At 37.3% G+C, this 26,160-nt stretch overlaps 1 protein-coding gene across 1 annotated transcript in view; it reads left to right on the top strand.

Annotated features, from left to right (window-relative positions):
* The window catches only part of LOC125238421 (alpha-2Db adrenergic receptor-like), a 767,059-nt gene that overhangs the window by 382,625 nt on the left and 358,274 nt on the right, over window positions 1-26,160 (top strand). The window lies entirely within an intron of this gene.

Genomic DNA, 26,160 nt, shown 5'->3' with positions numbered 1-26,160 from the left:
AGATTTCAGTCCCCCCTCAGTTGGGAGGGGGGTATCCACTATGGGACCGGCAAGAAACTCGGCGGGCAACTTCTTTTCAAAACATTACATCTTATAATTAACATGCATTAAATAACAACATACAATTTAACATACAAAAGTATTCATCAAAGAATATGAACAGATTGTAGTTTAGAAAAACGTTTTATCAATTTTCTTTTATCAACTCGCTCTGAATTGTTATGAGCAGAGATCGGATAACTGGGGGTGCGCCAAAGTTCATATAAAATTGGTATAATAGATTATTGGTAGTCCGAAAATGTTTCTCATACAATTTTACATTATAATGATCATTACTTAAAACAATTTTATGTTAATAACTATCGTAACTTCGAATGACTTATGTTCATAATGTCATTTATAATAAATACATTTTATACTAATGTTAATGCTTATATACTTATTGGTCATAACGATTGAGAGTAATATAATTTATCGTTATATTATTGTTAACAGAACAAAAATCACATGTGACAGTCCAGTTAGGTGCGACGACGAGCATAGCGAGGAGGAGCGTGTTAGATTGACCGTGATCAAACCAGAAACGACTTTTTAATGCAAATTGTATATGTCATTGTAAAAGCTCCAAGCGCGCTTCTATGAATGGCGCAAACTTTTCATAGAACTTCTCCAAAACTTTTTAAATAATTGTATGATGAATGATTTTCTTAAACACAAAATTATGAATGTTATTAAATATTTGTATAGAATTTATGATTAAAAATTTTCGGCTAAATGATTATTATGAACAGTGATAGTAGTACAATTGATGATAATGAAACAAAATTATGATAAGTAAAATTATGAGAAATGATCATTCGGAGCACAAATCGGTATAAACAATAATTTTATAACAAATAATTTTATATGAGCCAATATGGACCCGATAACTGGGCGTCATTCTAACAACATAAGGTTTATTATTCCGAAAACGTCATACAAATGACGCCCAACTGTCCTATCTCTGGTTATGAGTGAAAAGAATACCTAATTTCAAGATTATTATTTATTATTATATTTATTAGGAGCCTGCTGTGTCCCAGTGACTGGGCAAGGGCAAGGGGAGGCCCCCCTTTTTTTCCATTCGTCTCTGTTAAGCGCTATGTTAATTTCAAGATAAAACTCTATTATTGATATGATGATATTATTTCTCATTAACCGTTTCTGTGCGAATGACACGGGCCCCGTGTCATCGAGATTTTTTTACGTGTGACCTATGACGCGGCTACCGTGTCATGAAAATGTTTTTCGCCGCAACAGCGTAAAGTTTTCGAAAATGGAACACGCAACGAATTGGTTAACAGTTATAAATCCTAATTGGCTTTTCAAGCCAAATTTTTTCGCGATTTCAGCATTGGTACCCAATATGTACTTAACACAGCAAAAGGGAGTGTACAAGTTTCTAATGGGGGGCAACGCGCATGATGTGACACTGTTTGAGTTGCAGGCGTCCATAGGTTAAGGTGACCGCTTTACATTAGGCGGACCGTATACTTGTTTGCCACCGACGTAGTATAAAAAAAATAATAATAATAAAAGTTGTTCATTATGACTTATATTGACCGGGATATAGACCGTGATTACCTTTTTGATTTTTGCCGAGCTCCCGATATTCGAGTCGGGTGCAAATCATTGGATCGAGTTGCATAGTCCTAAGGTAATTTCGACGGAACGCCACTACATACCGAGATTGGTAAGAGAAGCCATTGAGATTCACAAATATAAAAATTTCAATCGTGAGGATGGCTTCAAACTATCTAATGTATGGAATCCAGTGATTTGTTTGTGTAAAAAACCGGTGAAGTCAGAATTGAACAAACGTAATGACACTGTGAGTGTAGTGTGTTTGGACAGACCATCGAGTGTGAACGCGACCAGTGGTAACGCTGAAAGTGAACGCAGCCGACGCGCGCGAAGGAGGGTAGATCGCGCGCTGTCTATACAACTTTAACATCCACCCGCCTTCGTCAGTTTTCCGTGATCATGATGCATGCAACTGCGTCGAAATATCGGGAGCTCGACAAAAATCAAAAATGTAATCACGGTCTATATCCCGGTCAATATAAGTCTAATGAAAATAACCGTGAATCATTCAAAACTCTTATTGTTCATTATGACCTCAAAAGTCTGCAAAGTTTGAACGGTCCCTCAAAGGGATAAGTTCGCCTTTGTACTGTTCTTTACTATAATTACTGTGTTTTTTGTTATTAATTATAGTTACAATAAATAGTTTACTGCTACACTACTACGGTCCTTTTTATTTCACCCTGTATCTTCGGTTTACTGTAGCTTTACTAACCCAAACCCGTGTATTGTTCGGCAAAAATATTTCCTCCTCTAATTGTGCTTCCATTAGAGGAGGAAATATTTTTGCCGAACAATACAATGGTTTTAGCTTTCAGCCTAATTTAATTGGGTGTAATGTGGGTTCTGTGGTCCAAGTACACACAGAGAAAAGGAAATTGTTAATTGACAGAAGTAGTATTTTACAAAGGATGTGTAAGGATACAATATGGTGTGTGTCTTAGTTTTAATTAATTTATAGAGAATATCAAGGTAGTTTAGTAGTAAATATAACAATTTTGAGCAACAAAAATTATAGATCCTATTTATTTTATTTTAAGACGATACCCTACAGGTCAATTCTCCATACAAACGCTCTCGACTACTTCCTCCCTAGTTTTTGAAGATAGAGCAATGATTTTTTCAACACTGATTATTATTATTTTTATCTGTGTCGGACCGTTTTGATTTTTGTGCTATTTTTATTTTTAAAGACGATAAGAGCCAATAAAAATTTCTAAAAACGGCCTTCTTCAATATGGATCAAAAAAGGTGTGATACTCAAGATCGGTAACAATTAGCCAAAAAATCTAAACGGTCCGACAAAGATTATTTCATTGTTATTCAGATTCTCAAATTTCGTTCCGCTTAAACAAGTTTTGAAGGAGGAAAGAGTCGAGAGCGGAACCTCGATTTTAAAGATTTTTTTCGCAATATCTTTTAACTCAGTTGTTCTCAATGGACTTTTCTTTTTGGATAAATCTAGTTAATAACACTAGTAAATTGAAAGTATATTTTAGCATTTTCGCTCCCGTAGCGTCTTAAGTTGCCTTATAAAATACTAGCATTTGACCGCGGCTTCGCTCGCGTTAGAAAGAGACAAAAAATAGCATATGTCACTCTCTATCCCTTCAACTATCTCCACTTAAAAAATCACGTCAATTCGTCGCTCCGTTTTGCCGTGAAAGACGGACAAACAAACAGACACAAATACTTTCCCTTTTATAATATTAGTATGGATTTTATTTAGCCTACGTACCATACATAAAACGTGCATAAATAGACGTGCAACTAAATTATAAGTTATGGTACTTCAAAATAATTCATTTAATTATAATAATGAATATTAGCACCGTTTCTAATAAATTGTTATTTTGTTTCAGGTACACAAATATATCGAGATTATTCTAGAGGTAATTAGTAAAGGGTAAAGTAAAAAATTCAAATTTACTTAATACATTTGATTGCCAGATAGTGATGGGTAGGACATCATATTAAAATGAGTTTGTATGAGTACCTCATTTTCAAAAATGAGGTGTTACAATGTCTTACTTCAAATGAGGTGAGGTACTGGTACATAAAATTTTACAATCGGCGATTTGATAGACTCAATCGGGCAACAAATTCTAGTATGTATACTGTGTAATAACATCCTTTATACCTATTAATTTTATTTGCAAATAAATGTTAAGAATAGAACTTGAACAACAGAAGACTGAAATATTATTTAAGAATTCCAATCGTTGTAATAAGAAACTACATAAAAAGCAAATTGAGTTGATGGTTCTATGAAACTTTTATTCTATTTTAGCTGTTGATTATTGTTATTTATCGTATGTTATATTCTTGATATCATGGTTTCATTTACAGTTTAATAATTATATATGTCAATTGAAATTGTAACCTTAAAAACTGCATATTTTTAACAAACGTGAGTTCATATTGTTTTCTAATTAGGTACCACTTTTGCGTAAAAAGAACCAACTTACCGCTGCGGATATTCTAACAGCAATATTATAGTAAATTAAATGAACACCAACATTCTCGACGCCGATCATACTTTTGACTATATTTTTGCACGTAAAAGACACCAAAGCAGAGCCACAAGCGTATTAAATCATGTATAAAATATCACCATTATTGTATTTTGGTGTATTTATTAGTAATATCACTGTATGACACAAATAAATTTGCCACTGAACTTTGGAAACAACAAACAACTTTCACAACTTACTTTTTTCTGTCTGTGTCAACTGACAACGTCAACTGTCTAGGAATTACGTTTCGTTTCACGACTCACGTTTATTATTTGATAATGTTGTCAAAATGTGTTCATTTTTATTAACAATGTTTATATACTCCGCGTCATAAATACCTTTTTATGGATAATATTAACCCATATTGTTGTCTCAAGGAAGGCTACAACTATAACGTAAAAACAAAATAGAAATTTCTCTTCTTTATCCGTTGAACATGCAATGCGATATGATGTTAAATATTATCCACCTTAAAATATTTTCAAACTTTTAACTTAGACAAAACAACCAACGAAAATTTAACTGATATATTATAGAAATAAGTAAAAATTGCAAAAATAAAATAAACATTTGTCACTAAGAAAAAGGAGAGAAATTCAAATTCATTGAGACGCTAACTCTTCATGCTTACAAAGTTCATATTTGTTGCATTTAAAATAACAACTACACCTACATAAGAATGTAAATTAAAAAAAATTGAATAATTTAAATAATATTTCGGTCATTAATCCTGTAATGTTGTCAAGCAAACTTCATAAATGCACATTTTGAGTCGTCCTTGGTATTCAAAACGCTTCGAAAACAATTATGTCACCGTCCAGTATAAGAGAGCTCCCTTATTACAAGTGACAACAGTCATACAAATCTGTTGGTCCGATAGGTCACGTTAAACTGGTCAAGTCGGTAGCTCAAGTAATAGCATCGAAACTATCGAATGTCGAAAATCGCGCGCCATTTTGACGAGATGCTTGGATCACAACGACGCAATATGTATGAAAGCTTGCGGCGCTTAAGACTGTTTTCTTTCGAGTCACGTGTAACGTATTTTGGCGAGGCAAATTTTGAGGTATAGCGCGTGTCTGTCTCACTCACTCTTACGGTAAACCTAACTAACTGTTTCACTTTGAAAGGATTTTTGAAGTAATGTTGGTAATGTGACATTGTCGCGATGAGGTCTTCCGGTACAAAGCGATTTCCGGTACAAATCTATCGGTGGACCTTTTGTCTCGGCAATAAAGTTTGTAGTTCGGTGACAGCCTTTGAGGCTTGAGGAGCGCGAGGCGCGCGTGTGACAGATGAGTTTTTGAATGATTTGAAGTTTGTGTGTATTTGTGTGGCATGAGGTGTTTGTGTAGTGTCGACTCTCGCGAGGGAGTTTGAGAACCGCGAGGCGCGCGTGTGACAATGAGTTTTTGAATGATTTGTGTGGCATGAGGTGTTTGTGTTGTAAGACTTGCGCGCGAGGTTATGAGTTTTTACTAATTTTTGAGGTGAGGTGAGTTGAGGTGTGATGTAATACATTTTTTCCGTGTGAAGTGCTGCGACAAATCAACAATATGAGTGGTACAAATGAGGTGCCTCATGAGTGAGGAACTCAACACTATTGCCAGAGCCCTCTGACACACTAGTTTTCTTATTTACCCTAAAATAATAAGAATATTGTTTTCCTCAACGGGATCCCTACCATAATCCCGCTGCCATTATAAGCGGTCAATGTAGCGGATGAAGGACAGATGGCCATTTTTGATGTGTTTTCTTTTCGCAAGATTAGAGAAGAGTTATTATTTTAGCCTGGTTTTATTCCAAACAAGTTTTGGGGAATAGTAAAAGGAAAACTCTTACAAACATACACAGAATATTTATAATAAAAATGTATGTGATAAAATTTTATCCCATAGCCCAGTATAAATTTAGTCCATCACTTTCATCCAATAGCCCAGTTCATTTTAGATTTCATTAACTCTCAAATAGTCCTTACACCCTGGCGGGTGTTGCCTCTGCGTGTGTCCCATGATACGGGCAAGGGCAAGATTCGCTCGGTGTACCCCTTACATTTCATTAAAGTGTCAAAAGGGCCTCTACGCGTTGGTCGGCTCCGCGCCCGCCTCCAAAAGATCCGGGACACCATTGTTCCGTGATGGGAAAGACATACAAATAATGTATGTGATAAAATTTTATCTCATAGCCCAGTATTTAGTCCATCACTATCATCCAATAGCCTGGTTCATTTTAGATTCCATTAACTCTCAAATAGTCCTTACACCCTGGCGGGTGTTGCCTCTGCGTGTGTCCCATGATAGGGGCAAGGGCAACATTCACTCGGTGTACCCCTTACATTTCATTAAAATGTCAGAAGGGCCTCTATGTGTTGGCTTCGGCCCCGCGCACGCCTCCCAAAGGTCTGGAACACCATTGTTCCGTGATGGAAAAGACATACAATTAATGTATGTAACGACAGAATCAAATGTAAAAAGCGCTTGGCATCCGTTCGCTCGTTGGGTGGATGGCATCCAAAAACAACGCCATTTGCCATTTTTTCCAGGAGCCTATACTGTTTCTCATGAGGATTGGATGCAGCACTTGTTTCCAATTTACTGCTGCGCACGAATGAATTGTATAAATGGTAATAACTTGACGACTTGAGAACAACCTAGCTTGTCGGATAACAAACCCTTAAGAGTATTGACACAGTCCTTTATTTTCTACTAGCTTTTGTCCGCGGCTTCGCTCGCGTTAGAAAGAGACAAAAAGTACCTAGCCTATGTCAGTCTCCATTCCTTCAAGTATCTCCACCTAAAAAATCACGACAATTCGTCGCACCGTTTTGCCGTGAAAGACGGACAAAAAAACAGACACACACACTTTCCCATTTTTCATATTAGTATGGATAGCAGTCAATTTGACTTTAACCATACCTCGGACACTGGCGATTATATAGGTATATTATGAAAGAGGCGCGTTCCTAGCACACAGTCTATGCTCGTCGTTGTATGAGTGAAATATGATAGGTCGACTGTTCGCGTTTTTGACAGGCGGTAACTGTGAAGTAACCGAGAGGGGGTGGGCGGCACTTTCAGCGCTGAGCGATAGTACTCTTCATTATACTGTGCTTTTATTGTGAAAGCGTTCTACAGTGGCCTAGAATTGAGATTTGTTGACCGTACATCCAACCAATTGGAACCCTAGGCCACTCTACAACCATGTCAAAATGACAAGCAGTAAGAGATTTCTTACAATCTGATTTATAAGGTCACTATGACATAGTTCTACAGTGGCCTAGGGTTCCAATTGGTTGACTGTACATGAACAATCAAAAGAAATACATATTATAGGGATGACAACTATTACGAAAATTGATGACACTTTTTTCTATATATTTGAGTTTTGATTGACATTTACGTTGAACGATTGTCATCTAGGCTGGTCCGATATACGAATGATGAATGACGGGATGACGGGTTGACGGACTTTACTTCTAACACACCTAAAACAAGGCCACCGTTGCCATTCCCAGTTATATTTTTGCAAAAAATAATCTTTGAACTTTTTTGATCCGGAAAATGTTCAAAGTTATTTATTTATTTCCATATTTTCAGTATTATTCGTAGATTTTACAAATTGATACGATAACAGAATATAATCATTGCAAAGTGTAATTTTCATACATTTTTTCATCTCCAAATCCCATGATTTTAACAAATTCAGCTAAAGATTTTTTTCTTCTGTAGCCCCTTTAGCACAACTTGCCTCGTCACGCGCGTGTCCATACTTGAAGTCACGCCTGATGTATGGACTCGCGCGCGACAAGGCAAGTTGTGCTAAAGGGGCTGGCTTGTATATTTCAATTAATTAATTAATTAATTAATTATTAATTTTAAATTAATTTGATATGTTCCTATTGTTCCTACACTAACATTAGTCTTTAAGAAAAAAAAATGTTACTAATACAAAATAAATATGGGTACAATACCTAAAATAAATAATTCAATTCAATTCAATTTCAGTTTGAATGATGTTTTTTTGAATACATAGGATGTTAATTTTATTCAAAATATCAAATGACATTTCGCACATAAATTCCGAAAAACTCAGTGGTGCGGGGTTCGAACCCGCGGCCTCCGGAACGAAAGTCGCACGTACTTACCGCTAGGCTACCAGGGCTTTTAGTAAAAATCAAACATGTGTTTCTAAATAGAAGGAGTTATGCCCTTTTTAATGCTAACTAGCTAAAGAAAGTAAGTAAAAGAAAAAGGCTGAGATTTATTTGTGTCTGAGATGTTCGTTTTATTGCCTGAACTTGAACTCAGTAAACAGATATGACAAATCGATGGGACATAAAAAAACTCCCCGTCTCTTGGATTGTGTTCAGATCGTGTACAACGAGTTTTTGACGATTTGGATTTTGTAACTCTCGGCTAGAGATGGGCCAAATATTCGGTAAATATTCGGTATTCGGCATACTCGGCAAGTTTTTCACTGTTCGTATTCGGCCGAAGAGTTCGGTTATATTGCCGAATATTTACCGAATAAACAAAGTAAATAAATAGCGTAAGTTATTTCGTAATTCATCGGATAATTACATCCTATTTCAGTATTCTAAGGAACCACAAAAGGGAGTTAAAAAAGCGTTAAAATATACCTACAATAATTAATTAATTAATTAAATTATGTAAAAATGTAACTTAAGATACAAAAACCAAAATTTTCTTGTGCACTAAATTGTAGGAACATTAAGAGAGCCTTAGTATGATTAGTATCCATTACTTACTTACCAATCATTGATAAGTTTTTAGCCAGGATTTAAAATATGGCAGAACCGAATATTCGGCCGAATGTTCGGTTCGGTAACAGCTGAACCGAATGTTCGGCCGAATATTCGTATTCGGCAAAGTCCGTATTCGGCCCATCTCTACTCTCGGCTACCTCACAGTTACCGCCTGTCAAAAACGTGAACAGTCGACCTGTCATATACAGGTTGGCCCATTCAAATCGGTCAGTATGGGAAAGTCTGAAACTGTAAGACATACGAAGATTTGTTCTTAGGAACCATGTCACCGATTTTGATAAAAAGAAAAACTGCATTCATACAATTAAAAAAAAAGTGTACCCAGCTGGGGAATCGAACCCGGTTGTTTTGAAAAAATAAACTTACACTATTTCTATTCAGATATCGTTTGTGTAGGTCTTAAGCAGTAAATATCTCTAAGAAACATAATGTCTAAAATGAATAAAATGCATTTTTTTCACATACTTTAATTTATCATAGTAGGTGTTCAAAGTGACCACCGTCTTTTTCAATACAATATTCAACACGTCTAGGTAACGATCTTACTATTGCATTTTGTATCTTCATGTGGTGAATCTGCGTTAAACTTGACTCTATGGCTACTTTTAGGTCTTCAACGGTGTTATAGCTATTTTTGTACACTTCATCTTTAATGTAACCCCACAAAAAATAATCTATAGGCGTTAAATCGGGCCACACTGGGTACACTTTTTTTTTAATTGTATGAATGCAGATTTCTTTTTATCAAAATCGGTGACATGGTTCCTAAGAACAAATCTTCGTATGTCTTATAGTTTCAGACTTTCCCATACTGACCGATTTGAATGGGCCACCCTGTATATCACTCATACAAGCATAGTACGCGTTCAAGGTACACGAGCTTAGACTGTGTGCTAGGAACGCGCCTCTTTCACATATTTGATCGCCAGTGTCCGAGGTGTGACCATAGGGTAAAACGGAAATTTAAGAATGTGGGTGTAGAGAGAAAAATAATTTTCACCACACCAACTGGTAAAGGCTTACTTTGCTATTCGAAAACAGATAGCAAAATCGCATTTTATCCACAAGAGTACAAAGTATTTTCTTGCAAATTTTAACTTGATGTATTAAGTTGGCTGGTAGAATTTACCCATAAATGATGATTTTGAATCATAAATATTGAATAGATTGATGGATTTAGTTTGATGTTTTATAGTCAGTATTTTGTTCGTGTTGGTGTGGTGAAAAATTTTGTGTTTCACTCGGAGGCAAAGTTTGTTTAGCCTTCGTGCCTTGAAACCCTCGCAACGCTCAAGATTCCACTTTTTGAACCACTTGCTACGCTCGCGGTTCAATATTTAAATCGTTTGCTTGCTCGGGTATCAATATTGGCACGTGCGGTTAAACAACTACTTTGCCCCCTTGTAAAACAAATAACTATTACGATTTACATACCTATATCGTATTACATATATATGTTAGTACCTATACTTAATTACTTCTTGGAGTAGTACACCAAAGTATCATTACTATAGTTAATCACTTTATGTAATTAGTTTGCTAGGTAGGTAAGATCTAAGTCAGAATTCAGAAGTAACTTTGATACTAATTATAGGTATAAGATATTAGAAAGTGATTACTCACAGGTGCAACGAGTCGAAAATGTAGTGATAATTATCTGTGGCCTGTTTCACCACAGTGACATTTCGCCGTGCATTGCCTGTTTAACAAAGAAAATGAAATATCTGAGTAATATTGCTACTAATAAACCCAGAAATAGGGACAAAATCGTCATTGTCAAGAGTCAATGCCACTGTATGGTTAAATAGGTCACTGTCCATTCGAGAGTTATAAGGATTCATTATCGGTACCGTACTGAGACGCTTACTACGAACACCGAAGTTTTCGATCTAGAAGTGGCAATCGAACGCAATCTGTCTCTGTCGCGTCCCTATATCAAAAGAGCGATAAGGAAAGCTAGGCCCCACCTCACTAAGCGTTAGCGACTGTGACCTGGGGCCCATTTCTCAAAACTGAAAGTTACGCCGTGGCTTGCGTGGGCGACGGTCACGCGATGGTCGCGCGACGGCGATGCGACGCATACGAAATCAAACCTTATCGATATGGAAGTATGAGACGCGACGGCGACGGTCGCGCTACTGTCGCCCACGGAAGACACGGCGTTACAAGTTACAAGTGGAAGTCTCTTTCCAACCTATCATATTAGATACTAGCTTTTGCCCGCGGCTTCGTTCGCGTTAGAAAGAGACAAAAAGTAGCCTATGTCACTCTCCATCCCTTCAACTATCTCCACTCAAAAAATTACGATAATTCGTCTCTCCGTTTTGCCGTGCAGAACGGACAAACAAACAGACACACACACTTTCCCATTTATAATATTAATATGGATTGACAACCGCTTGTAACTAGCAACTTTCAGCTTTGAGAAATGGGACACTGATTTGTTTTAACAATTTATGGTATTTCTTTTATGTCACGGTAGATGGCGCCATAACTTCGTAAAGAGTGATATCTTATTAATGAAAAACTGCTGAAAGGGTTAATTTTCACTTTAAAATCCAAGCAAATCAGGCGCTCGGTAGTAAAAAAGGTCACTTAAAGCCATGAAGTTGACTGCTAAAGCCCGGTTTATGGTTCCTTAAGGTCGGTTTACGGCCCTAATAACTCTTCGACAGCCCGTAAACTTGACTGGGTCACTAGAAATGAACTTTAGTTGGTATTATGACGATCGGTGCCCTATCCCACAAAACGTACAATTACAATTTTACAAGTGTCAAGTTACAAGTTTTTAATAATACAAGTATGCGTACTCTTTTTAAAACTCATAAGTCCTCACCTCGAGATTTACCGAATTCAACTCGCTTAACAAAAATAAAATTTTGAAAAAAAAACCTTGGTCATAGTGGAGACCGATTTTCATAAAATATGACTAAAACGGGTGCATATCGATCGATATAACTTTTTTTGATATATTTTAGTCGTTATAACGATCATTTGATATATAATTATTGAATCATATAACAACAAATAATATACTAACAAATTGTATAATTCTTATTTAATATAATGAACATTTTTTCGAAAAACATTTATTATAACATACTTTTAGTATAATGCTTATTTACGATATTAAATAAATTGTATAACACAAATTAATTATTTCCAAAGCACAGTCAGAATAAAAAAAATGTACAATAAATTAGATCCATCATTTACCAGAAAAGTAGATTAGCTTAGAACTGTGACCCCTACACACAACGCGCTGCTACCAGAAAAATAGGTTAGGTTAGGTTAGAACTGTGACCCTTAAATACATCTACTGTCAGAAAAGTAGGCTAGGTTAGGTTAGAACTGTGATCCCTTAAAAAAAGAATAAAATTAATTCATGAAATGATTTATACTGTTTGCTAGTTATATTATACTAGTCGTATATCAATAGATAGTTATACCATATAGCGGTTATTATAAATAATTGTTATACGAAATAATGATTATACAAAATAAAAGTAGATTTTTTGAGGTTATACCAAATGTTAATTATGTCAAATGAGTGATTATATCCTTTAAAAATATACCAAATGTTGTTATATCAAATGTTACTATACCAAAAAAAGTTATACCAATCATTACACACCCGACTAAAACACTCCCGACTAATTCAGCTTTCAAAAAAACAAAAAAAACAAAATCAGACAGACACGTGACGTCAGACTCATAATACCCCGTCGTTTTTGCGTCGGGGGCACAGATCAATACAACAAGATGGCCCTTACAGGGCGACTCGCGGTCACCAAGCATACGACAAATCAGGTTTATAAAAGTTTGAACGCGTGCGACACCGATCAGTAGCGCCCAAGTATACGACCCGCTAACAGTGTCCGTGTCCGCTCGGGAAAAAATCTTAAATAATCAATTTTGGTTGCAAACAATGGTCTCTTACAGCATAAAGTGGTGTGGCAAGTCTTCTAACACTTCTACATGTAAAAAAGATGGAACAACATTCCACAGTTAAGTCAAATTAATTATTTTGTTGAATATTGTTTATTGTCCGCGGAGTTCATTTATACTGGTCAATATGGTTGTGCTGAGCGGCGCCGAGGCGCGTCCATCCTCTTTACCGAGTTAAAAATGTGATATGCTATCCCTTTCACGTAAACGACTAGGCATGGGGCCATGTTAGTTTATGTCTGTTGCGGGAACTTCGTACTGCCGTTCGTACCATGTGCTACCATTTTATGAAATATAAAAGAAAGCAGATTTGTAATAGTGAATAATTATCTAGAATCTGTAGAGTCTGTAGTGGTATTTAGTTCATTGATTAGTTTAGAATATTTAGTTGGTTATTTAACTTAGTAAACGTAAGTAAAAATGCACAGTTTAGTTATTAGTTACTAGAATGATTTTTATTGAGATGCTATCACAATTATCATCCTCCTTGCGTTATCCCGGCATCGGCATTCGCCACGGCTCATGGGAGCCTGGGGTCCGCTTTGGAAACTACTACCAAGATTTGGCGTAGGCACTAGTTTTATGAAAGCGACTGCCATCTGACCTTTCAACCCGAAGGGTAACTAGGCCTTATTATAATTTAATTATAATATTATAATTTGTTGCAAAACAAATTCACCACAGTACTGGTACCGGTACCATTGTCTATAATAGACATGTCCCATTCCCATCCCTACTGCTAATCATAAAGGCGCGCCATTATTTGAAACGACCAATGGCAGCACCGTGCGCGCCCACCTCACCCCGCAAGGATTGGTGATTTGCGTCTCGAACAATATCGCTTGCATTTGGCTTCTAGTGGGGTGTTCTGTGGTCGGGGGTTAAAAATAGTAGGTACGTAATAGAAGCAATGACGGAAAAAAAGTATGCGCACCACAAAATATATATTCTCCATCGGAAAATTCTTATGTATATGTACCTAAATTAAGTATTTATGAAATTTTTTTATTTACATTTATTTATTTATTTATTATAAATGGGCTTACTCTTGACCACAGACTAGCCAAAGGCAAAGACGTGGCCTACGATGGAGTGAGCTCGCCCAGAAGATGCCTGTTCACTCTTGATTTAAGAATACAATAGAATAATTAATTAATCTAATTAATAATTAATCTCTCACATAATTATACAAGAAACTAAGACTAAACTTAAAAGCTAGCTAATTTCTAAAATAGGCCCTTGAGGCATTGTACCAAGAACACGTACCTAAAATATATCAACAAGTCTACAATTTATTGTATCATAAAACTAGCACATAGTGACCCTGCCTGCTAGGACGCGTCCTGTATTCGAACCCTGGTAAGGGCATTTATTTGTGCATTTATTTGTGTAATGTGCACAGATATTTGTTCCCGAGTATGGTTTATTTATTTATTTATTTAATCTTTATTGTACACAAAGAAAGAAAAACTTATAGTACAAAAGGCGGACTTAATGCCAGGCAGCATTCTCTACCAGTCAACCTTTATTTTTATTTATTTAAACTTTAACCCTTTCCGACCGGTTTGATATAATCCTGCAAATTATTTAAAAAAAATCTTGACAGAAAGTAAATTGTATTTTCGGGCTCAAACCTATACCGATCGAATCTGCAGACACTAGCAACACGTAATAATAGTAAATACCTTAGGTTGGCCGGGTCAGTCGGTCGCAGGACATGTTTGAAGATGGCGCGGTATTTTGGTGAGAGTAGTGACCCACGTAAGTTCATAATTTCGTATATTTTTGGTGACAAACCTTTTATTTAATGCATGATTTTTACTGTTAAAGAGCTAGTGGTTTTATTTATTATGAATTAAGACTAAAATTAAGTGATTTCGTGTTATTAATAAGATCGTAAAAAAGAAGTGCACGAATTTGTAGGTTCGGTCGTAGCCCGTAATCCGTTTGCCATAAATATCTGCACGTTTATGTGCATTCGGCCTTTGGGCGTAAAATGAATTTCGAACAAATAATCAAATATTTTCGCGGTTTATTACAAATTTTGGTTTGTAATTCAATATTTATATTCTATAGGGCGTCCATTAAGTGATGAACAAATCCTTGAAATTGTGTGCAATGGTGAAATATCAGATACTAAGGATTTTGACGAGGGCCTTGAAGAATCAACTTATTACCTTTTTGAATGGCGTGACAACGAAAGTTTGGAGGTTGACCTGTTTTTTGAACCTTCGTCTTCAAATACTTTATTAACTGATTTAAAAATACACGATCCGTCAATTGTTTCTGAGACGCAATGATAATGATTTAGCTTTGGTGAATGCATGGAGGGCATACGTACAAATTTGTTTGCGACGCCATGGGCCTCCCTAGACGCAAAGTACTTACTTATACTAGATTTCCGCTTGGAAATCTTTGCAATGCTCATTAAAGCACCAAGAAAACGGCGTAGTGAATAGAGAAGCATGTTCGAATGACGTTTCACATGGTAAAATACCTGTGAGGCCCAGAAAGTGTCAGAGCTCGCCAGCCCTTTGCATCTATCATATTTGATAGTTATTAATCATTTTCCTAAATTTAACGATATGAAATCCCCCAAAACCTGCATTCCCCATTCGAATCCTGATCCAGTCGAACTAATACACGTTGCATCAACGTTGCAACAACGTGTACCTTTGCATTACACGCAAAAATAAATGTTTGAAAGATTTACATACGAAGTAAGTGATAGTTGGAATGAGATTTTTTTCGTCAATTGTTTTTTTATAGTTTTTTAAACGTTGTATTATGTAAAAACGAATAATAGATGACTATAAAAAAAAGTTTTATTATGTAAAATAAGATATTTAGTCATTTTTTTACGTGTCCTTCCGAATTTGCACTTTTGTGCATTTACATATAGGTCCTGAACGTCACTTTCCTGCATGCGATTTTTTTATTGATTAAAGGCAATACAATTTTTTATATTATTTTTTACGAGTATTTGACGACCATTGAAAACTGTTCACATGCATTTTTTATGACATTTTAGAAAATAATTTTCTCGGTCGTAAAGGGTTATTGCACAGTAAAAAAAATGTACAAAAGGCGAACTTAATGCCAGAAGGCATTCTCTACCAGCTAACCTTTGGGCCAAACAGAGATCTATAAGAGCTTAATAGGTGCAGGAAATGTCGCAATGACGAGAAATGGAATACCTACTAAATAACCATAAATGATTATATATATCATACAGCTTACTATTATATATATTAAAAAAATATACATACTTAAAATAATATATATACCAACTTACAAATACACATAAATATACATACGTAACATTATATATACATAAATAAATATATATATCTGCCTTATAATTATTACGACTCTTAGTTATGAGACTTTTCTAAAAGATGTCTGCGCAACTTGATCTTAAACAGAGACTTGGTCTGACTTTGCCTTATGTCAAGAGAGGAGATCATTCCAAAGACGAATCGCATGCATAGTGAAAGAGTTGGACATGGATCCGGAGCGATAGAGAGGCACTGACAAAATGAGTTTCCGGGAGGAACGAAGCTCACGGCCCGGCTGTGCGGTGACAAACTGAAATTTAGACCGCAGGTACTCCGGTATTGCTGGGTCATTTAGTATACTGTACAGCATACACAGCACTCTGAGGCTCCTGCGGTCCCGTATTCGGAGCCAATTAAGTTTCCGGCGATAGATGGAGATATGATCGTACTTGCGGAGGCCAAAGATAAACCTTATGCAACTATTTAGAAGTCTATCTAACCTGTCTAAGAGTCCTTGTGAAAGATTAGTAAGGCACACATCACTATAATCAACGATTGGAAGCACAAGAGCCTGTATGAGTAGAATTTTAGTGCTCGTCGGCAAGAAATGTTTAAATCTGTATAATGATCTTAATGTATTTGTAACTCTGCGACATACGTCAGAAACTTGTGGCTCCCAGGTCAAGCCCCGATCGATGATCAACCCCAGGTTCCTCACTTGCGATGATAGTGGTATTACGGTACTCTCAAAGAGAATGGGTCTTACATGTGAGAAGTCAGAGAGTAAAACAGAACGCGGAGTCCCGAGAACGATAGCTTGACACTTAGACGGGTTGACATCGATCCCAAAATCTTTCGACCAGGATGCAATGCTAGAAAGGTCGTTATTTAGCCGCGTTATAGCCTCGTCCATATTATCAACCGCTACTTGAGTGTACAGTTGTAAGTCGTCGGCGTACAAGTGATATGAGCAATTTATTAAGGGCGTTATTAAATTAACAAATACAGAAAACAGCAGTGGAGAAAGTATACCGCCCTGAGGAACACCAGATGAAAGTTCGCACCAGTCAGAAAGTGTCCGATTGGCACGTGTTGCCTGCCGACGACCGCAAAGGTAGGATGCAAACCACTCGGCCGCTGATGACGAGATATTGAGATGATCGAGGGCGGCAAGGAGAAGCTCGTGATTTACAGCATTAAATGCATTTGAAAAGTCTATTAATACCACTACTGTGACAAGAGACGCTTCTATGCCCTGCCGCACATCTTCAATAACCTTGAGTAAAGCGGTAGTCGTACTATGCCCTGAACGAAAGCCTGACTGGAATGGCGAGAGAATGTGGTTATTAGAGATATGAATGGACAGTTGCTTGTGCACTACGGCTTCCAGAACCTTGGACAAAAATGGAAGAATTGAAATTGGACGAAATTCTTTAAGCAACGAGGGGTTAGGTACTTTCGGGAGAGGAATTACATAGGCACAACGCCACAGAGATGGGAAGACTCCTGTACGCATGGAGAGATTGACGATATGCGTTATAATAGGCACAATGCAATCAAGGATATGCAATACCATAACCCTACTTAGCTCGTCATATCCAATGGCATTCGACTTAATAGATTTAATTATTTTACTAATTTCATCATCAGAGGCCGGCGGGAAGGTAAAGATAGACCGAGAAGAAGAAGGTAGAGCGCGAAGGTACGAGATACTTTTGGACGCAGTGGCAGGGTCAAGCGAAAATGATTTTGAAAAGTGCGTGTTTAAATCGTTCAGAGAAAAAGCAGCTGAGATATTCGAATGGACTGAAGATTTGCCTACGCCAATAGTTTTAAGGAACTTCCAGGTGTCAGCTGGTGAACATGAAACAATATTTTGGTGAATATATTTACGTTTAGCATCCCTAATAATTTTGTTGCACCGATTCCTAATAATTTTAAAGGCATCCCAGTTATCGCCGCAACGATCGCGTTTGTACTTGCGGAATGCACGATCCCGCCTCGTCATCGCAATACGGACCGCGTGGGTAATCCAAGGCGCAGGCGGGCGTTTTAGTTTGACATCACGAACGGGCGCATGAGTGTCAAACAGTTTTAAGACAGCCGTGTTAAGTGCACATACCGCCTCGTCAACATTTGAAGTCATTAGTGTGGGTACCCAGTCAATTGCACGCGCGTCTCGCAAAAGTGCCTCTGTGTCCAACCGTGCAAAGCTCCGTAATTTAATACTAATTGCTTGTGATTTAGGAGGTCGTACTTTGTAACAGACAAAAATAAGATCGTGTCGAGAAAAACCTGGAGCTAATAGCTGTCCCAATTTACTCACATGGTCAGTGGATGATGTAAGAATAAGATCCAACCAGGAGTCTGGCGTGTCGATATTACTGTGTGTTGGTTTTAATGGGAGAACAGAAAGTGCCGCGGAATCTAGTATGGACAGCCAGCAAATTACGTGATCGGAAATTATTTTTTAAAAGATCTGTGTTAAAATCACCCATGATAATGTGATGTGTACCTTCTGACGCAAAAGAAATGAGCAACGACTCTAAGGTTGTGAAATAATCGACCGTAGGTGGGCAGTAGACGACCCCAAGTACGACCTTTCTACCCGTGACATTAGCTTCTATAATCAAGTACTCCATGTTGTTGGAAAATTGAGAGGGAGAGGAGTCTAAAATACTGAAAGGGATGTCGCTACGAAGGTAGATCGCAACACCACCTCCACCTTTGCCTACGCGGTCATTGCGCAACAAAACATAGCCAGGGAGCCCGTACGACGTAGAAGCGAGGTTAGGTTTTAACCAAGTCTCCGATATGAGAATGGCATGGGCTTGGCAAGATGAAAAGGTGTCCAGAAGATCATTATAGTGACTCGGAATGCTTTGCGCATTTATGTGACAAACATTTAACAGTTTTGTGCTATTTTGAAATTCGCGCGTTAAAAGGGTGCCCAGTGTTTCAGGCTCAGACACAGTGTTATTAAGTGAGTGAAATGAGGCTGACAAGTCGCAGGCAGAGTGAAAAGATACATTGTCATCATCAGACATAACAATCAAAGGCAGGTAAGTAATTTATATAAATGAATATTATAAATATAATAAATAAAAATATAATATGATAAAATTAAAGTATAACTATTGGTACAATTAACCGGCACTGCGTGGCCCGCCGGTTGACCGTTCACAATCAACAAACAAATAGAAAACTAAGATATTTCGTAGTACAAACAAACATGCAAAACCAGTAAAAAAAAAGAACAGACATATAAAACGGTTAACGAAACGCGTCCAAACCATTAAAGAAAATCATTAAAATATGTCTTGTTTCCGAACGAAATCAGGTAGTTGACAGATATCGACCATTTGACAGCTTAGCCAGTGACAACTGACAGATAGCACACTAAACAAATTAACAAAGTAAGAAAGTGGGTAAAAGAAGTTAAATTATTATAATTTAGACAAAAAAGAAGGTTGGACGCGAAAAGCAGTGTAAGATACCGTCGTGATAAATCGCATACCGTCACAATGTGAAACCCGTTATCGGACGGGGTAACTAAAAGAAAGTAATCCTACAAGCTACGAAGAAGAACGTCATGTGCGCCGAGTACGGCGCTCCTCACCCAGCTTGGTTTTACTGGCCGCGGCCTTCACTTGCGCCTTAGGGGCTGGCGCCGGTGTGGGGGCTGCAGCAACTGCAGCGGCTTCAGCTTGAGTGTCTGACGACTCGGGCAACAGATCCGCCGTAGGGTCTATGGTCGTCGACGGAGCTGAGACGCGCGTAGTTGACTGGATGGGAGCCTGTTGTGAAGTCAAGGCAAGAAGCTGCTCAGATGTAGTTACTCGCTCCCTCTTGCCGCTATCCATCTTTACATATATGTTGCCATCTAGGGTCCAGACCTTGCGCATCCCAAAGTGTTTACGGGCCGCAGTAAATAATGACTGCCTTTCCCGTGTCAAAAACTCAGACAACACTACTGAAGAGCCTTTTAAAGAGGTTTTTTTGGCCCATACAGAGTTTTTAACCCTGTTATCGGAGAATCTGACTAGCACCGGTCTAACTCGCTCAGATTTGCCACCCAACCTGTGACAGACTGCGATGGAGCTGCAAGTCACTTCAGGCAGAGATAATTTATCCTGGCAAACTGCAACCATGGTGTCAATAATATTTTCATTGTCCTCCTCCGGGACACCGGTAAACAGCAAGTACTTCCTGCGATGTCGCATCTCTATGGAGTCCACAGTATTGCTGATCGCCTCAATTTGCTGCCGCAGGAGATTTATTGTGCCATTGACATAATCTTTTAATTTAATGAGATCTTCACTGAGGTTTTGAATTGTGGTGTGTGGCTGAAAAGATGAAGACAACAGCGCTTTCTCCAGTTCTGCAAATCTCTGTGCACATGTGGATTCCAGTGACTTTTGGGTTTCTTTGATTGCCTCAAGTGATGTCATTGTGAGAAAATTATTTCTTTATTTCTTTAGATGAGGTTGTTGAACTATGGGTCAAAGGTCAACCGGCAGGTGTGATTCAGTGAAATTAGTTTAAGTGCATGTGATCTGGCACACTACACAGTATGTATTTAGTTCTATAAAATAGAGTATAAATACCTTTAAATAACGTCGTTTTTTTCTATTTTTACTAATTAAATATAATTCAGCTCTACAAGTGTATGTTGTTTTCACACCTACCCAGCGAAAAAAAAAAAGGCAAAGCAGAGATATTGTGGGCGGTGATATTACTAAAACTTTACATAGTTACCTACATAAGAAGTTACATAATAAATATACATAAACCTAAAAATATATTTCCAAAAATATACAGCGTGTGTATTCCATACGGGCGAATATCTTAATGACGATTAGTATCGGACCTAAGGAGCCTAACTACGTGGTTATTTTTTTAAATAGATGAGATATTTTTTTTTCATACATAATAATTCAGCACGCAATGTATTATATCCACATCAATTAGCCTACCTACCTAAACGTCATTACGACGTGACGTTTATGTATGTCAAATTAATTGGATGGTGTACATTGCTGTTTGGCCAGATTTCAAAAATTAATTACTCTTAATGAAGAACACTTTTTAACAAAATGATTATCCTACACGATTCGTATAATCAGATACTCTAACTGGATACATTATTCGCCCGTATGGAATCCACACGCTGTATACATACATACATACATAAAAACAACTAGGAATCCTTCATTCTACCAGCAAAGAAAAATGGTTGTTTCATGTAGAGATATTTACAACGTAATAGCAGATGAAAACTTGAAAAGACACTCTTGATGGAACAGTACGAAAATTTCCATAAGAAGGTCTCTAGTCCCATTCCAATAGCCAATATACTGACCTTTGTAAGCGACACCCTTTTACCTGTGTCGACACGTGTAGTGCCGCAGTAAAAGGCCCCTATTAGACGTTCGGTGTGACCGGCACGTTTCTTTTACAAATCGGCGACTACCTGGCGGTACGCACGGTTTGGTGCTGCGTTTACACACGGGCAAGTAAGACATATTATGTCTTTGCTACACTGTCTACTGTGCGTTTCTCAAGTAATTTATTAACTCGCACAGATAAATTGTGGAATGGAATGATTTGTCGCTTACAATAAATCCGGATAGATTTGTTTGTACTGTACCAACAGAGCGTTCGTATCAGAAATTTTGATGAGTGATTGTCGCTAGATGTCACTTAACTATGCCTACCTATATAAATAACCCTTATTTTACGTATGAAGTTACAACTCTTCCTTTTTTTATAAAATAGGCAGCAAAGGAGCAGACGAGCCGCCTGATGGTAAGCAGTCATCGCCGCCCATGGACATAAGCAACATCAGGGGAGCTACTTATGCGTTGCCGACCTTTGAGAACCCTAAATACCTGCTTCTTGAAGAACCCCATGTCATAGCGCAAGTCCTTTACTTATTCCTCTATGGTACCAACTTAGAATATCAACAAATACGAAATGACAAAAAACGATCAAGTCGAAATAATAAAAAGGCCAACAACTGATTGCAGCAGTGCAGACTAAGTTGACGAATGAAGATTAGCTGACGAAAGCAGAATCGGACAAATTTAGTAACGTGACGAAAAAAGAACGTGTCGTCCCAAGAGTATACCCCCTACTCAACCTGTAGCAAGTTAGTAACAAGTCCAGTAACTCTCCCGTTCAAAGAGCCCTCACACACTCGCTCAGAATATAAAACAGCCGCCTTTCATCGACATCTTCTAGTGATCCAGTGTCCCCTACTCCACTAGTGTGGAGTTTATGTGCGAATTGAGAATACATTTGGATGAAATTCCTTGTCTATTTAACCTTGTTAGGACCAATGTATAGTCAACCAATTGGAACCCTAGGCCACTGTAGAACTATGTCACAGTGACGTTATAAATCAGATTGTAAGAAATCTCTTACAGCTTGTCATTTTGACATGGTTGTAGAGTGGCCTAGGGTTCCAATTGGTTGGCTGTACATTAAATTGTATACTCTGTTTTAAAGCTCTTTATGCAGAGGGTAGACTCTGGATAGAGCAGAAAGCTAGGGAAACTAGGCAAAAGACAACTCCAAATTATAACGGGGGTGTTCACAGGCCATTACGGGGTCAAAGGAATTTTGGCCACAGATGGGACACGCTGACAACACCGATTATCGCATGTGTGGTGAAGAGGAAGAGAGCGTCAGACATCTAATGTGTGAATGTCATGCCCTCGCCAGATAAAGAGTGAAGAACTTTCGAGCAGGTTCAGAGAACTACCCATGAGCCTCATCATACGATACGTGGAGATGGTCGAGAAGCTCCTGAATAGCTGAAGGATCTTAGGATCGTAGGGGGTAATTGCAAAAAAGATCCCGATGGGTCGAAGAGTATCCGTAAGGGCCCCCGCAGATTTAAGATAAGATAAGATACTCTGTTTCAGCCTAATATTTTAATAATTCAAATAAAGTAGGAATTTGGCTATTTAAGTGGGTTTTCAAGCAAACAAAATTTACCCCGATTTACTATAGGTTTTAAATTAATGTTGTGTTTTATACCTTTAACCTCCACTATGAAAATTGTTTATAAAGAGAATTAACATAATATTTCCTCTACCTCTATGTAAACCTGAAGCACAGTATAATAAAGACTATCGTACAGTATGGCCACTCCCGCTCCCCGCTGCAAGTGCCGCCCACCCCCTCTCGGTTACCTCACAGTTACCGCCTGTCAAAAACGCGAACAGTCGACCTGTCATATCTCACTCATGCACCTACGCGTTTTACACGAGCTTACGCCGTGGCTTGCGTGGGCGACGGTCGCGCGATGGTCGCGCGACGGCGATGCGACGCATACGAAATCAAACCTTATCGATATGGAAGTATGAGACGCGACGGCGACGGTCGCGCGATCGTCGCCCACGCAAGACACGGCGTTAGACTGTGTGCGTAGGAACGCGCCTCTTTCATATATTTGATCGCCAATGTCCGAGGTGTGCCTGAAGTCTGAAGGTATCCTCTGGCAACAACCTTTTCCCCTCTCTAGCTCGGAAACACGTGTTTTGTCCTTTAATACCAGCGGGTAAAAACGCATTTTATCCACTAGTGGGTAAAGTAATTTGACCTTGAATAAAGTCAAATTAACTGCTTTAAAATTGATAAAAGTGGGTGAATCTAGTAATAAAGATGATTTACCACCCGTGGAACTACTGGAAGCAGTGATAAACGCATTTTTTGCGTTATAGTTTCCTCGCTATAGTGAGGGGAAAAGTTTTGTGTTACACTCGGGTGCAAATGTATTTTAGGTACTTCTCGTGTGTTAAAAAACTCGCAAGTTCAGGATTCTATTCTCGAACCACTTGCTTCGCTCGTGGTTCAACTATAGAATAATAATAATATTAATAAATCAATTAATGTACCTAAATGCGAAAGTCATCCACTCTTCTTATTTGTTAGCTCTTCCTTGCAATACTTTTAATAATACTGATTTTAAATGACTATTGTTGGGGACATTACCGGGTTGATGATGAAAACTATTACTTGTACCATCACTTTACTTTATTCGCTTATAACAAACATATTAACAACCAATTTACAATAAATAATTCAAGACTTCTTTACTACAACTCGTCTGTACTCGAACTGGGCACCGTCACTGTATGTCCGCCATTTTTATAACAATGCAACATGGCGGAAACCAGTGACTAGTATGAGTCAATTGATATTCTTTAATACTTTCATCATAAATAACAGTAAGATAAATCAAAATATAAGGCATTAATAAATAATTACTCTTACAGCTCGGCCATCCTGTTCGAGGCGAGACCCTCGCCAAAGCTTAATGTGAAATAATTCAAAAGAAAGACAATACCAGCCAATACAAGACATTTGAAATAATTCTTAAACAATAGAAATACAAAACATATAACACTTCATACCGATACCTTTACCACATAATTACGATATGCTGTAAGACTGATATTAGCAAAATATTATTTATTTATGGAAGAGTAATTCTCAATTATAATAAAACTATAACTTATGTATACTAAAAATGGATTTTTAAATATTTCTATAAACCTTATCAAGTGTAAAGAAAGAGCATTAATCAGACATAGGCCTGTGAAAAATAAATATATGAATAAGATTTACTTCGATACAATTAAATTATTGAGATCCAATTAAATTCATTACATTTAATTAAATTCATTACATCCAATTGAATTCATTACATCCAATTAAATTATGATGATTAAATTAATTAGAAGGCATTCACAAGTTATAAACATATTTCAGTAAACAATGCAACACTTCACTGCACACTTCACTCGCGAAACATAAGCAAAAAGAACATATTTACACGATTTTATGATATCACCACCTCATCACATGATTGAACGGAATTCCCGTGCCGCTACGGGGCAATAGCATCATGGGCCACCCAAGCTCTGTCAGCCTGCTGCCGCAGCTGCTCATCACGGACGCCGGATATTGCGCCGCCAGACGCAAGCTCGCATACCATGCCAGCATTTAAGGACTCAGTCGACGATCGAAACAGAGGTATCTTTATATACCTACTATGCAATTAATATCATAAATTATCATAATATAATACGAATAAAATAGAATTATATGACACTTTTTGTAAATAATAATTATAATCTTTAATTCCAATGAGAAAATGTACAATAAATTAAATTATACTTAGATAAATATTTTTTTAAATTGTATATAAATATGTGAATGTAAAACCTGACAATGTATAATCAATACTGAATAAAGAATATGAATATGAATATGAATATACCCTGACCCTCTCTCCTGGGCACTCCTGGGTCGGAAGTGAATCTACACCCCGACCCTCTCACCTGGGCACTCCTGGGTGGTAAATGAATACCAGACCCTGGCCCTTTCACCTGGACGCTCCTGGGTCCTTGATCTGAAACTTGCAACACTTTCTTTAGAAACATAAAATTTCGACTGTCTTCGAAATTATGGTAAAATTATTATGGTTCGGTAATCAATTTAATAAGTCACAATGTATTGATAGTCGTTATGATTAAATAAATTATTGTCGTCACTTATTAATATATCGCTATACTGAGTAATTATATTTAAGATTTTTCTGATTTATGCAGTATGCACATCTGCAGAATCTTTAAATACTCAAATAACCCGTCATTAATGAAATATCGTGCCTAATTATTTATTTACCATTTGTAACGTATTATACATATTATATTAAACAACTATTTAAGCACCATCGCAAATACACGACTATGGTGCACGGTGTAAGTCTTTATTTTTTTTTATTCTGTTATCATTATTACTTTTTTTAGGTTCTAGTTAAGATTGATGCAATAGTATGTCGAAATAGAAAACTTCTTTATATATTGGGGATATAATTAATGTAAGTTAATTCCAAGTTATTTTATTTAGGTTATAGGCCCATATAAGTGGAATTAAATTGATCTGTATTTCTGATTATAGTAAAAATAAGGTTTTGTCAAAGAACTTTTGAGAT

The sequence above is a fragment of the Leguminivora glycinivorella genome, chromosome 23 (genome assembly GCF_023078275.1).
Source record: "Leguminivora glycinivorella isolate SPB_JAAS2020 chromosome 23, LegGlyc_1.1, whole genome shotgun sequence".
NCBI lineage: Eukaryota > Metazoa > Arthropoda > Insecta > Lepidoptera > Tortricidae > Leguminivora > Leguminivora glycinivorella.
The sequence above is the reverse complement of the archived record's forward strand: the minus strand, read 5'-3'. Positions and strand labels throughout refer to the sequence as shown.